Genomic DNA, 17,825 nt, shown 5'->3' on the forward strand with positions numbered 1-17,825 from the left:
TGGAGATAATGATGATGACAACATTAATTAACATCATGATTATAATAATATTAAAAATGATAATGATAATTAGAGTGATATTGATAATAATAATGATAATAAAAATATTAATGATGATAATTATGATGATAATGATAAGGATAATGATGACTATGTCGATAAGGGTAATAATAATGGTTGTAATAATGATGGTTATGATGGGAATGGTGATGAAAAAAAAATATGAATGGTAATAGTAATTATAAAAATATTAATACTTATGATAAAAATTATAAAAATGATAAGAATAATGATGATAAAAATAATGACGATTAGGTAAAAAATGATAATGATCATAATGATGATGATTATGATGATGATGACGATAACGATGGTCATGGTTATGATTGTGATGCCGATGATAATAACAATAATCAGGATAATATGAATGATGATAGTAATAATCATAATAGTAATAACAATGATGATGCTTATAAGAATAATGATGCCGGTGAATGTAATAATGATGATGGTGAAGACAATAATAACCATAATGATGATGAAGGTGATGGTGATAATGGGGATCGTTATGATAATAGTAATGTTCATGATAATAATGATGATAATAATAATGATAATAATGATCATGATGATTGCAATAATAATAATAATGATAGTTATTGTGATGATAATGGTTATGATAATAACGATTATAATAATAATAAAAATAAGAATAGTAATGACGTCAATATTTATGGTGGTGATCGTGATAATGATGATAATAGTGATAATGATTATCGTGATAGTGATGCAGAATATAGTGATAATAGTGATAGTTATTGTGATAATGAAGGTAATGATAATATTATCGTAATAAAAAAGTGGTTTAAATAATAATGATAATGATGATAATTATGATTGTAATAATAATGAAAGTGATGGTTAAAATAACTATATTAATGAATATGATGAGGACGATAATATTTAGAATAAAAATAATAACGATAATGATTATAGTAATGATAATAATAATAAGGATATTGATAATAATGATAATGATGATAATGATAATGATGATGATAATTATGTCAATAGTGTTTATGATAATGGTAATCATAGTGATCTTAACGATAAAAAAATTTCACTTATAATAATTATGATGATAATTGCAATAATAATAATGATAATCATCTAATGACAATGTTCAATATTATGTTGATAATGATGTTAATACTGATTATGATAATGATCATAATAATAATGATAATGATAATGATGGTAATGATAATGATAATAATCATAGTAATGGTTATGTTAGTGCTAATAATAATAATAGTGTAGATAATATTAGGGATAATAATGATTATAATCATACTTAAGATAATAATGATAATAAAGATAATAATTCTGGTTATGATGATGGTGATGATAATGACCATAATTATAATGATAATAGAATTAATGATCAAGATAATTATGCTCATGATGATGATAATGATCATTTTTGTAATAACAACGATAATAAAAATAATAATAACGATGATAATAATAATAATAATAATAATTATTATATAAATGATTGCAATAGCATTGATAATAATTATGACTTTTCTACAAATAATGATGATAATTATGGTAATAGTGAGAATAGTAATGGTCAAAAGGTTATTGTGAAAATTATGTCACGTGATGATTATAGAGATATTAATAATATTAAAAATTATAATGCTGATAGAATTATTGCTGGTGGTAATAATAATGATAATGGTTATGAAAAAAATAATAATGATTAAAATAATGGTAAAGGTTATGATGGTGTTCATGATGATGCTCGTAATAATGGTGATATAGAATATGTTAATAGTAGTAATTGTGATGGTAATACTTATAATAATTGTGGCGGTAATATAGATTATAATAATAATCATTATGTCGATAGTTTTAATTATGATGATATTGATAATGATAACAGTGATGATAATGATGATTATAATAATGATAATGGTGATGTTAATGATAATTTATATGATAATAATAATAATGATGATCACGATGGTCGTGATAATTATGATGATGATAATGGTGATTATAATAATGATAATGATAATAATAAACTCATGATAATGACTATAATAATAATGATATTAATAATAACGTTAACAATGATTAATCTGAAAATAGTATTGGTAATAGCATTAAAAATGATAAATATTATATCAATTATAATAATGATGATGATGTAAATGATAATGATAACGATGATAATAATGATAGTGCTAATAATTAAGATATTGGACAATGGTAATGGTTATAATGATAACAATAATAATAGTCGGGACAGTCATCATATTTCTACGAATAATGTTATTAATAAAAATATAGATAATGATTACAATAATAATAATATTAGAAATGATTATAATAGTCATAATAATAATAATGATATCAATAATTATTATTAAGATATTGCTAAAAAAAGCAATGATAATGACAACTATTATAACAATAATTATAATGTTTTTTATGATGGTAATGGTAATGATAACGATAATGATGATAATGATAAAATTTGCAATAGTGATGATGGTGTCGGTAATGATAATAATAATAATGATATTTATGATGATGATAATTGAAATAATAAAGATAGTGTTTATAATGATTATAGTAAAGATAATCATAATGATGACGATGATGATGATAATAATGATAATAATAATGATAATAATAATGTTGATAATAATGGTGATGGTAATGATGGTATCGATGATAATGATTGTGTTGATAATGATGGTGTTGATCATGATGATAATTATAATGATAATATTAATTATTATGATAATTATGATGTTGATAATTATCATGGTAGTGCTAATGATGATGATGATGTTAATAATTATGATAATTGTCATGATGATTATAATAGTGATTGTTATACTAATTATGATGATGATGACAATAATAAAGATAATAATAATAATAATGATTACAATAATGATGATGTTGATAATAATTTTAATGCTTATAATAACAATAATGATGCTGATCAGGTTGGTAATGATGAAGATGACGACATTAATGATAATAGTTATGATAATGATGATTATAAAAGTGATGGTTATGATACTGAAAATAATAATGATGGTGTTAGTGATCATAGTAATAATAATAATGATAATATCAATTAAAATAATAAAAATAATGATAATGATTATAATAATGATAAGAATAACGGTGCTGGTAATGGTGACGATGGTGATAATAATACTGTTAATAATGGTGATGATGGTAATTATCATGATGATGATGATAATAATAATAATAATAATGATAATGATGACGATGAAGATGATGATGATAATAATGATAACGATACTGATAATTTCGATAATGATGATAGTTATGGTCAAGATAATGACAATAATGATAATAATAATGATTACGATGATAATAATGTCAATAGTAATGATGACTATAATATTAATTCTAAGAATGTTGATGAAAATAATAATAATAATAATAATTATAAGTCAGATAGTAAGTATAATGATATTGATAGAAGTGATGATAGTATGGTAATAATAATATTAAACATGATGTTAAAGATATTAATTTAAATAATCATAATATTTTTAGTGATAATACAAAAGTGAAAAATAATAATGATGATGATGATGAAGATAACGATAGGGGTTATGATGATTATAATGACTATGTTACTCATAATTATGATTATAATCATGATGGTGATAGTAATAGTAATAACGAAGATAATTATGATAATGATGATAGTGATGTAAAAAATGATGAGAATAATAATTTTTCATGGTGATGATGATGCTCATAATAATAATAATGATAATAGTCATCGTAGTAGTAATGATGGTAATTGTGACAATGAATATCATAATAGTAATGATGATGGTAATTATTATTATAATGATGATGATGTATAAAATATTTATAATGGTAATAATTATGTTAATGACGATAGTGTTAATAATGATGATGATTATAATTGTGATAATGATAATGATAGTCATGACGATGATTAAAATGATGGTAATGTATATAATGGTATATATAATAATAATGGTGTTAATAATAATAGTTATGATAATAATAATAAAGACAAAAATCATAATTATGATGATAAAAATGATGATGTTCATGTTAATTATGGTAATGTTTATGACACTATTTATGGTATTACAGATAATAACTATGATAATGTATATGATATTTGTGATGGCTATGATGGTGATAGTAATGATAATAATAATATCATCGATAATGATGTTGTTGATAATCATGATAGTAATAGTTATAATTGTTACGCTGCTTATGATGACAATAATTATAATAATAATAATGATTATGATGATAAAAATGATGTTGATAATATTCGTAACATTCAACAGAACAATTATGATAGTTATCATGATAAATATTATAATGATAATGATAATAATGATATACAAAAAGATTCTATTGATAATCATGTTGGTGATTGATATGATAGAAATAATTATGAGAATGGTGCCTATGATAAAGATTAAAATAATTATATTAATAATGATGGTGATGATTATGACCATAATTATTATAATAATTATAATACTAAAAATAACAACAGTAATAAAAACAAAAGTCATGATTTTAAAAATGATTAAAACGATGATGTTAATAATAATGGTAATAGCGAAAGTAACGATGGCGATAATAATTATGATGATAGCACGATAATGGTGATAATAGTTATGATGATTATAATAATAATTATGATGATAATGATGATGATAGTAATAATTGTGATAAAAATAATGATAATGATTATAATATCAATGATTTTAATAATGATGGCACTAACAATGATAACTTAGATGAAAGTAATACTGATAATAATAATAAAAATAATAATAATAAGGGTATTAAAGATTAAAGTGATACTTACCATAATATTATGATAATAATGGCGGTAATGATAGTAATAATAATAATGACGATAATGATAATGACAATGATGATGGTGATAATGACGACGATGATTATGGTGATGATAATGATGATAAGGATGATGATAATAATGATAATAAGATAATGATAATAATTGTAATAGTGATGATAGTAATAGTGACAATGATAATAATGAAGATATTAATGAAAATGATTAAGATAACGAAAATGATATTAATCATTATAATAATAATAAAAATAATAATAATAATAATAATAATAATAATGAAAATATTAATGATAATGATGATGATGATGAAGATGATGATGATAATGATAACGATTATAATAATAATAATAATAATAGTAATGGTTATAATAGTAAAGATGTCAATGATAATAATACAAATAATATTGATTATGTAAATGTTGATAATGGTGATAGTTAAAATTATAATGTTGGTTATGATAAACACAACAATGCTGATAATAATTATGCAGGTAAGAGGTTATTATAGTTATCGTGATAATGATGTTAATAATAATAAAGATGATGATTGTTATAGTGATAATGGTAGTGGATAAAATATTGAAGATGAAGATAATAATGATGATGCTAATGATGATGATAATGATGAGTATAATAATGATGATAATGAAGGTCAAAATAATGATACTAATATATATAATTGTAATAATGATAATAAAGATAACGGTGATAATAATGGTCCTAATGATGATGACGATTATGATGATACTAATAATTTTTATGGTAATTATGATAATAAAAATAAGAATGATATTAGTGATCTTAATGGTAATACTGGTGATGGTTATAATTATAATGTTAGTTATAATGGTAATAAAGATGACGATGTAAATTATGATGGTGATAGTTATGTTGGTGATGGTAATTATAATGTTACTAATGATGATGATGATGTTAATAATTATTGTTATTGTGATGATAGTAATGGCAATAATGATGATAATAATTATGATAATAATAATAATGACTATAATGATGATATTGTTCATAAAAAAATAATGTCGATGATGATGATGATAATGATGATGATAATAATAATGATTACTCAAATAAAGAAAGTGATAATTATGATGATGATAACGATGATGATAATAATAATAATAATAATAATAATTCTTAAAGTTAGGTTCATGATTATTATAATGATGATAATAATGATGATGATGAGAATTGTAAAACTGATAGTTGTAATTGTTTTGATAAAAATATTAATATTTATGATGATAGTTATTATTAGAATGATAATAATAATAACGCCTATGATGATGATGATAATAATGTTGATGATGAAATCAATATTAATGATTATTATAACAGTAATAATAATAATTGTGCTGATAAGTATCGAAATGATAATGATAAAAATGGCGATGACAGTTCATGGTTTAATTACGACAATAAAAATAATGATAATGATGAAAATAGAGATGATTATGATGATGATGATGACGATGTTAATAATAACAATGATAAAGAAGATAATGAAGATGATAATGATAACGACGATAATGATTATGATAATGATGATTATAATGACGATAATGATAATAATAAAATAATAACGATAATAATGATGTTGATGATGATAAAGATTGTAATAATAATGATAATAATTGTGATGGTAATGATGGCAATAATGTTAGTCATGATAATTGGGACAAAAGTGATGATAATAAAGATGATAATAATGACAATGTTAATAACAAAAATAATGATAATTATAATATTAACGATGTTAATGGTGATTGTGACGATGGTGATAATTATAATTTTATTAATAGGTATGGTCAGAATTATATTCGTAAAAAAAGTAATTATAATTTCAATAATAATACTTATGATAAAAGATTAAATGATAGTTATAATGGTAATGTTTATGATAACGAAAATTGTCATAATAACTATGATAATGGCAATGGCAATAACAATGAGAATAATAATAATGACAATAAAGATTAAACTAATAATAATAATAATAATAATAACGACAATGATAAAGATGATGAAAGTAGTGATAATAATAATGATAATTATAATGATAACGGAGAAGACGATAATGATAGTAATCATGATAATGATAATTATGATTATATAAATAGAAACGGTTGTAATAGTCAACACGATGATGACAATTATAATAATGTTAATGATAATTGCGTTCGTAAAAATAGCGATGGTTACTACTATAATGATAATAATAATCGTAGTGATTAAAATGATAATGAAAATGCTAGTTCTGATAATGTCGATAATGATGATGATAGTGATAATGATGGTTATAGTGATGACGATAATGATAATTAGGATAATAATAGTAAAGGCGACTGTTATGATGTTGATATTAATGCTGATAAACGTAAAGGTACTGATAATGATGATAGTAATATTAATGATGTTGACAATCATAATGATAATAATAAAAATAACAATGATAATTGTAATAATGATGTTGATGACTGAGATGATAATTGTTCTAATTTTGATGATTATGATGATGATGACGATGAAAATAATGAAAATGATAATAATAATAATAATGATGATGATGATAACTATAATAGTAATGGTTTTTACAGAGATTATTTTAATGATGATAATAATAATAATAATATCAAAGATTCTGATGGTAATAATTCTTTAATTAATTTTGTCATGATGATAATTACAATGATAATGATGATGATAATAATATTCATGATAATAATAATAATGATAAGGATACAGATAACAATAATAAGAATGATAATGATAATAATGATAGTTATAGTTATATCGATTATGATTATAATAGTGATGATAATGATAGGAATAATAATGATGGGGATAATGATGATACTGATGATAATTATAATGAGGATCATGATATTAATGATGGTGATGATAAGCATGATCATAATGGTTATAGTGATAATGATTATGATCATGATAATCATAATAATGATAATAATAATGCTAATAATACTTATAATGATGGTAGTGATGAAAGTGGTGTTGATGATGATGATGATGATGCTTATGAAAATGTCGATGATGATGACCGTGATTGTCATGACAATAATGATAGTAATTGTGATGGAGATGATCATTAAATTAATAATAATGATAATAATGATGATAATTATGATGATAATAATGATGATGATAATGATAATTATGATAAAGGTTATAATGATAATGTTAATGGTGGTAACAATTATGATAGTAATAATTTAGATGATAATAATAATAATAGTAATTATTATAATAGTATTTGTAATAATAATAACAATTACAATTATAATGATATTAATTGTGATGGAGATGATCTTAACGGTTATGACTGTAATGGTAATAATGATTGAAATGATGATGATGGTAATAATGATGAAACTAATAATGGTTACAGTTTTGAAAAAAATTATTATGATAATTTTAATGGTGATAATTATAATAGTTATTACAATCCTGATGTTAAGGGTAACGATGTTCAAGATAATTATGATATTTATCATGAAAATGATAATAATAATGATAAGGATGTTAACGATCATGATAATAATGATAATAATAGTGATAATGATAAGAATAATGATGATAGTGATGATGAAAATCAAGACAATGATGGTTTTAATAATGATTAAAATAATGACGATGATGGCAATCGTGATAATTTTAATGGTTATAATGATTGTTATAATAATAATAATAATAATAACGATTGTAATTGTAATAATTGTGATATAAATAATTATTATTAAAATGATAATACCATCGTTGATGATGTAAATACTGATAATGAATATGGTTAGGATAATGATAATGATGATGATAATGTTGTCGATGATAATGAGGGTGTTGATGATGATAAAAATAATGATAGTGATAACAATAATAATAATAATGATAATTTTAATCGTTAAAATAGTAATAGTTATGACAGAGATTGTTATAAAGATTATAATCTTTATAATAATCATGATGAAAATTGTGATGGTAATAACTTTTTAGGGGATAATGTTATAATGATAATAACAATGATGATGATAATAATAAAAATTATAAGGATGCTGATAATGAAAATAGTGTTGGTTATTATTTTGATAGCTATAATAATGATAATGATAGACATGATTATGATATTAATAATGACGACGATGATGATGACAATTATGATGATATTGTGATGATAATAATAATGTTCACTATAACAATGATGATGATCATGATAATAATGTTGCTAATAATAATTTAAATGATAATATTGTGAATGTTAATAAGGGTAAAAAAGTTACAATAATGATTATTATCATAACAATGATAATAACTGTTATGATAGTGATGGTTATAATGGTGATAGTGATAATGATTATCATAATAATGATGATGATGGTGATGGTCACAATAGTAATAGTAGTAATGATGATAATAATAATGATGTCGATGATAATAGTAATGATCATAATAAAAATAAAGATAATGATGTAATGATGATTTTAATACTGATTCATATGACAGAAATTGTTCTAATAATTATTGTAATAGTATTTAAAATAATAAAAATGGTGATATTGATAATTCTTAGGATGATAACGTTATGATGATAATAACAATAATAATAATAATGATAATAATGATAATAATGATAATAATAATGATAATGATAATGATGATGATGATAATGATGATGATATCGATGATTATGATAACGATGATAATAATGATGATGATAATGACAACGGTGATCGTTATTATAATTATAATGATGATGAAGATAATGATAATGACGATGATGATAATGATGATGATAATGATAATGATAATGATGATGATGATGATAATGGTACTTGTGATGATTCTGATGGTTATGATACTAATAATAGTTATGGTGATGACGATAATAATGATGATAATGATTATAATGTCGATGATAATAATGTTAATATTGATAGTAATATTATAATGATGATAGAGATGATGATAATGATAATAATGATCATAATATTGATAATAATAATAGTAATGGTTATCACAGTGATAGCGATAATGTTGATAAATATAATAATGACGATAATAGAGGTATTCAAGGTCATAGATTTAAAAGTTAGGATAAAAACGATGATCGTAATGTTGATAAAAATAATGATTATAATGATGGAAATGATTATAATTTTAATGTCGATGATAATAGATCTTGTTATGGTGATGACGATAGTAATTATATTATAAAAAATGTTTATGATATTAATAGTAATGAGGATGGTTATGATTATTATAATGATGATTATACTAATGATGATGATAACGTTAAGAATGATATAAATAAAGATAATTGTTATAGTGATAATAATGGTTTTAATGATAATGAAGATGACAGTGTGAATGATTAAGTTGAATATTATAACAATAATAATGATTAAGAAGATGGTTATGTTGATATTAATTATAATGATAATGATGATAGTGATAGTTATGATGTTTATTGTAATGATAATGTTAATTAAAATAATAATGATAATTGTAATAGTTATGATGGTGATTGTTGTAGTATTGGTTATGATGATAATGGTAATAATTATAACAATGATGATGATAGAGATGGTGATAGGAATGAATTTAAAGGTACTTAAAATAATATTGATGATGATTATAATGATAATTATAATAATAATGATGATTATGATGATAATAGTAATGACATTGATAAAGATGATGATAATAAGAATGATGATGACAATGATCATGTCTATAATTATATTGGTTGCGATGATAAGCATGATAATGATGATAGGGATAATAATAATAGGGATAATGCTAATACTGATTAAAATAATGATGACGATGATAATAATAATGGTAGCGTTGGTTATAATTCTGATGGTGATAATAATAATGATAATTATGGTGGTGATAATGATGATAATGATTATAATGATAATCATGATAATGATATTAGGAATGATGATGATAGTAATGATCACGATGATAATTGTGATGTTAATAATAATGTAGACAATAATGATGATGATGATAATAATCATTATGTTGACGATAATAATGATATTGATGATAATGGTTATGTCAATAAAGATGATGACATGTATAATTATCAATTTAATTCTAATAATGATGTTGATTGTAATAATAAAGATGGTGATGTAAATGGTTATAATAATAAAAATTGTAATGATAATAATGTTTGTCATCATAAAGATTGTGATAATGATGATTATGATAATGATAAAAATAAAAATGATAATTATATTGATTAGGATGACGATTGCGATAATTACAATAATGTAGACATTAGAAATGATGCTAATAGTAATGATGATGACGCTTATAATGATAAGAATAATGAAGATGATGGTTATGTCAATAATAATAATGACACTAAAAATAGTTATTCTAATTATACAAATGATGGTGATTATATAAATAGTGATGATAATGATAATGATTATAATTATAATCATTATAATGATTGTAATGATAATAATGTTAATAATCATAACGATAATGATAATGATGATAATATCGATAATGATGATAATAATAATAATAATGATGATCATGATAATAAAAATGGTAATGGTAATAATATCTATAATGATGATGAAGATAATAATAATGATGATGAAGATAATAATAATGATGAGGATGATGATGATGATGATGATGATGATGATGATGATGATGATGATGATGATGATGATGATGATGATGATGATGATGATGATGATGATGATGATGATGATAATGATGATGATGATGATGATATAATGATAATGATGATGATGATTGTAATGATAATGGTACTGGTGATGATCCTTATGGTTATGATATTAATTGTTGTGGTGATGACGATAATAATGATAATGATAATTATGATGTCAATAATTAAAATGTTAATAGTGATAATGACGACAATTATGACGCTAATGGTAATAGTTCTAATGGTTATTAAGATGATAATATTAATGTTGATAAACAAGACAATGATAATAATAATAATGGTGATAAAGATGGTCATGTCGATGATGATGACGGTAAGGGTGATTATGATGATAATAGTGATGGTGATGGTTATGATAGTAATGGTAATTATAGTGATAATAATGATAAGCTTAATAATAATAATAATGACAATGATAGTTATGATTCTAGTGGTAATGATAATTTTAATAATAATGGTTATAATAATTGTGCGCGCTGGCACAGCAGTACGCGATTGAGATCGAATTATCACGCGTGTAAGTGTGTATGTATATGAGTGACAGCACTACACGCAGCTGTGGAGCCAAGATGGCGCCCTTGACTCACCGTGGGTCTTGATGCCTTGTTAAGCTCTGTTCTTCGAATGGCCACTGTATCGATGAGCCTTGCGGTGGCTGCGACAATGAGTACGTAGCCGCTGCAAGCGATGAGACTCGTGGCCGCTGCGATTTTTCTATAGCGCAGCCCAGATCCGGCTCGAAGGACCAAAAAATGTGTGCGCCAGTGCTACTTTTGATTGTGATTGTTCAGTCGCGGTAGCTAGGGCTGAGCACGCAGGGTCCAGGCAGGTGAGTGAAGGAAAAAAAAAATGCGAGAGGTCACCTCAATGATCACGAGCTGCTTGTTAGGTTAAGGTATGAATATGTTTATTCATTAAAAATACTCCCTAACTGCTCTAAAATGAAGATCAACTGTATAATTATTACTATTACCATCATCATTATTAATAATAGCATAACAATCATTCCAATTAAAATCATAAACACAAAAAACACTACCATGATCATTATCATTGCCATTATTATCATAATTATCCGTATCACAAGTATTATTACAACCATGATTACTATCATTATTATTATCAGTATCATAATCGTCATCATGATACCATCACCATTATTATCATCATCACCATCACCACAGTTATTATCGACATCATCATTATCAACATCATTATCATTAAAATTATTATTATCAATATCATCATGATCATCATTATCATGCTTATCATCATCACAATTGTCATTATATAAATCATAACTATCATCAGTATCATCAACATCACCATAATTATTACCGAAATGATCATCATTATTATTATTTTCATCATAACCATTATCATAATAGTCATTATTATTATCATCATTATCCTTATCATTATTATCACGTTCTTATTATGATTATTATTACTATTATAATCATCACCATTATCATTATTGTTACAATCATAATATTATGAACATAAAAGTTATCATCAGTATCATTATTTTTAGCATCGTTGTCATTATTACCATAATAATCACCATAAGCATCATACTTTAAACTGTTATTATTATTATTTTCAATATGATTATTTTTATTATCACCATCCCCACTATTTTTATCGTTATAATTATCATTATTGTTATCATTATCATATTTATAAACATTATCATAGTTATTATTGTTATAATTATAACAATCATAAACATCACGATCATTACTATAACCATCAATATCATTATCATTATAATAACCATATAATCATTTACGACATCATTTTCGTTATAATTATCATCATCATCACGATAACTATATCAGCACTAAAATTATTACTGTACTTATGATTATCATAACTATTAACGTGACCATCATTATCATTATTACCATTACCATAATCATTATGGATATCATCATTATCATCTTAATTACCATCATTATCATAATTATTATAATTGGTATCATTTTCATCATGACCACAATTATTATCATTATTATCGTTAAAATCGTCATCATTTATAGGATTACAATTATCTTAATAATCAACATCACCATTATTATCGACATGATCATCATTGTTATTAATCTCGTCATTATTATCATTATCATTATGATTATTATTAACATCATTATTATTATCATCACAATCATTATTATAATTTTTTTTTATTATCTTAATGTTTTTTCAACCATAATTATTCTTATGAATGATATCTTTATCATTATTATTTCTATTTTTACTAATATTATCCTTATCATTATCATTATACTTATCATAACTATTATTATGACCATTATTATCATCAACATCATCATCATCATCACCGTCATTATTAATATTACCAGTACCATTATAACTGTCACGTCTATCAGTTGTATAATTATTGCTATTACCATCATCATTATTATTAATAGCATTACAATCATTCCGAATAAAATCATAACCATAAAAAACACTACCATGATCATCATCATTGCCATTATTATCAAAATTATCCCTATCACAAGTATTATTACTACCATAATTATTATCATTATTATTTTCAGTATTATAATCGTCATCATGAATACCACCACCATTATTATCATCATCACCATCACCACAATCATCATAGACATCATCATTATGAACATCATTATCATTATAATCATTATTATCAATATCATTATGATCATCATTATCATTATTATCACCATCATAATTGTCATCATATAAATTATAACTATCATCAGTATCATCAACATCACCATAATTATTATCGAAATGATCATTATTATGACTATTTTCATCATAACCATTATCATGATAATCATTATTATTATCATCATTATCCTTATCATTATTATCACGTTCTTATTATGATTATTATTACTATTATAATCATTATCATTATTATTGTTGTTACAATCATAATATTATGAACATAAAAATTATCATCAGTATCATTATTTTTAGCATCGTTGTCATTATTACCATAATAATCACCATTAGCATCGTACATTAAACAGTTATTATTATCATTTTCAATATGATTATTTCTATTATCACCATCCCCACTAATTTGATCATTATATTTATCATTATTGTTATCATTATCATATTTATTAACATTATTATCGTTATTATTATTAAAACCATAACAATCATAAACATCACGATCATCACTATCACCATCAATATCATAATCATTATAATAACCATATAATCATTTACGACATCATTTTCGTTATAATTATCATCATCATCACGATTACTATATCAGCATTAAAATTATTACTGTACTTATTATTATCATAACTATTAACATGACCATCATTATTATTATTACCATCACCATAATCATTCTGGATATCATCATTATCATCTTCATTACCATCATCATCATCATTATTATTGTTAGTATCATTATCATCATGACCACAATTATTATCATCATTATCGTTAAAATCGTCATCATTTATATAATTACTATTATCTGAATAATCAACATCACCATTATCATCGACATGATCATCATTATTATTAATTTCGTCATTATTATCAATATCATTATTATTATTATTAACATCATTATTATTGTTATCATAATCATAATTATAATATTTTTTTAGTATCTTAATGTTTTTTCAACCATAATTATTCTTATGAATGATATCTTTATCATTATAATTCCTATTTTTACTAATATTATCCTTATCATTATCATTATAATTATTATAACTATTATTATGACCATTATTATCATCAACATCATCATCATCATCACCATCATTATTAATATTACCAGTACCATTATAACTGTCATGTCTATCAGTTGTATAATTATTGCTATTCCCATCATTATTATTATTAATAGCATTACAATCATTCCGAATAAAATCATAACCAAAAAAAACACTACCATGATCATTATCATTGCCATTATTATCATGATTATCTGTATCACAAGTATTATTACTACCATAATTATTATCATTATTATTATTAGTATCATAATCGTCATCATGAATACCACCACCATTATTATCATCATCACCATCACCACAATCATCATCGACATCATCATTATCAACATCATTATCATTATAATCATTATTATCAATATCATCATGATCATCATTATCATTATTATCACCATCACAATTGTCATCATATAAATCATAACTATCATCAGTATCATCAACATCACCATAATTATTACCGAAATGATCATTATTATTACAATTTTCATCATAACCATTATGATGATAATCATTATTATTATCATCATTATCCTTATTATTATTATCACGTTCTTATTATGATTATTATTACTATTATAATCATTATCATTATCATTATTGTTACAATCATAATATTATAAACATAAAAATTATCATCAGTATCATTATTTTTAGCATCGTTGTCATTATTACCATAATAATCACCATTAGCATCGTACATTAAACAGTTATTACTATCATTTTCAATATGATTATTTTTAATATCACCATCCCCACTAATTTAATCATTATATTTATCATTATTGTTATCATTATCATTTTTATTAACATTATTATCGTTATTATTATTAAAACCATGACAATCATAAACATCACGATTATCACTATCACCATCAATATCATAATCATTATAATAACCATATAATCATTTTTGACATCATCTTCGTTATAATTATCATTATCATCACGATTACTATATCAGCATTAAAATTATTACTGTACTTATTATTATCATAACTATTAACGTGACCATCATTATTATTATTACCATCACCATAATCATTCTGGATATCATCATTATCATCTTCATTACCATCATCATCATCATTATTATTATTAGTATTATTCTCATCATGACCACAAATATTATCATCATTATCGTTAAAATCGTCATCATTTATATAATTACTATTATCTGAATAATCAACATCACCATTATCATCGACATGATCATCATTATTATTAATCTCGTCATTATTATCAATATTATTATTATTATCATTAACATCATTATTATTATCATCATAATCATAATTATAATTTTTTTTTTATTATCTTCATGTTTTTCAAACCATAATTATCCTTATGACCGATATCTTTATCATTATTATTTTTATTTTTGTCAATATTATCCTTATCATTATTATTATATTTATCATAACTATTATGATGACCATTAATATTATCAACATCATCATCATCATAACCATCATTATTAATATTACCAGTACCATTATAACTGTCACGTCTATCAGTTGTATAATAATTACTATTACCATCATCATTATTAATAATAGCATTACAATCATTCCGAAAAAAATTATAACCATAAAAAACACTACCATGATCATCATCATTGCCATTATTATCATAATTATCTGTATCACAAGTATTATTTCTACCATGATTATTATTATTATTATAATTAGTATCATAAAAGTCATCATGAATACCACTACCATTATTATCATCATTACCATCACCACAATCATCATAGACATCATTATTATCAACATCATTATCATAATAATTATTATTATCAATATCATCATGATCATCATTACTATTATTATTATCATCACAATTGTCATCATATAAATCATAACTATCATCAGTATCATCAACATCACCATAATTATAACCGAAATGATCATTATTATTACAATTTTCATCATAACCATTATGATGATAATCATTATTATTATCATCATTATCCTTATCATTATTATCACGTTCTTATTATGATTATTATTACTATTTTATTTATTATCTTTACTATTATTGTTACAATTATAATATTATAAACATAATTATTATCATCAGTATCATTATTTTTAGCATTGTTGTCATCATTATAATAATAATCACCATTAGCATCATACATTAAACTGTTATTTATATTATTTTCAATATGATTATTTTTATTATCACCATCCCCACTAATTTAATCATTATAATTATTATTATTGTTATCATTATCATATTAATTAACATTTTCATAGTTATTATCATTATAACCATAACAATCATAAACATCATGATCGACACTATCACCATTAATATAATAATCATTATAATAACCATATAATCATTTTTGACATCATCT

Source organism: Copidosoma floridanum, unplaced genomic scaffold (genome assembly GCF_036245765.1).
Source record: "Copidosoma floridanum isolate Cflo_tuat_1 unplaced genomic scaffold, Cflo_Japanese_pri ptg000021l, whole genome shotgun sequence".
In the NCBI taxonomy this organism is placed as follows: Eukaryota; Metazoa; Arthropoda; class Insecta; order Hymenoptera; family Encyrtidae; genus Copidosoma; species Copidosoma floridanum.